The sequence below is a fragment of the Penaeus monodon genome, chromosome 27 (genome assembly GCF_015228065.2).
Source record: "Penaeus monodon isolate SGIC_2016 chromosome 27, NSTDA_Pmon_1, whole genome shotgun sequence".
Classification (NCBI taxonomy): Eukaryota; Metazoa; Arthropoda; class Malacostraca; order Decapoda; family Penaeidae; genus Penaeus; species Penaeus monodon.
Genome location: NC_051412.1, coordinates 3,155,265 through 3,155,892, shown reverse-complemented (window position 1 = coordinate 3,155,892; position 628 = coordinate 3,155,265).

Below are 628 nucleotides of genomic sequence, written 5' to 3'. Positions count from 1 at the left end.
CGATGCTACGCCTCATTCTGATTTGCAGTGCAAAATTATAATTATATTTGCATTATATAACCAAATTTATTATGTATAAAAAGTATTTGATAAGGTATATATTGCCTTGAAATAAACAAGAATTCCAAATCCTTTCTTTTTAAGCGTGGCTAAGGGAGAGAGAGAGAGGGGGGGGGCGTCATAAATATGTTTCCCAAGGTTGTGCGCAAATGTGGTATGAAGTTTTCTTTGTGAATTCCACATTTTGCTTAAGCATTAAGTATAAATGTAAACCTAGATAATTTCAGCTGAACAACAGGCCTGGGATGACCTTACCTCATTGATAATAATGCCTTCCAACGCTTGCTTAATCTTCACCTTCTTGATTGTATTCTTTTTCATAGGGATTTCTGTCTGATGTATTTTCTTTTTTATAATTGCAAAAGACTAAACTTTTCAAAACCTAATATGATTTGTTCCAAGGTATAACATTGATCAATCCTACTGCTAATCAAGTACTTTGATTGTTTACCGTTGCCATTAATATTTTCTTTTCTCTTCATTTAATACTAAATAGTCTTATTTAAGCATTGGAATATCCTGTCTAGCTTCTTATTCTAATGGGCTACACAGGAATAGAGGTCTGAGC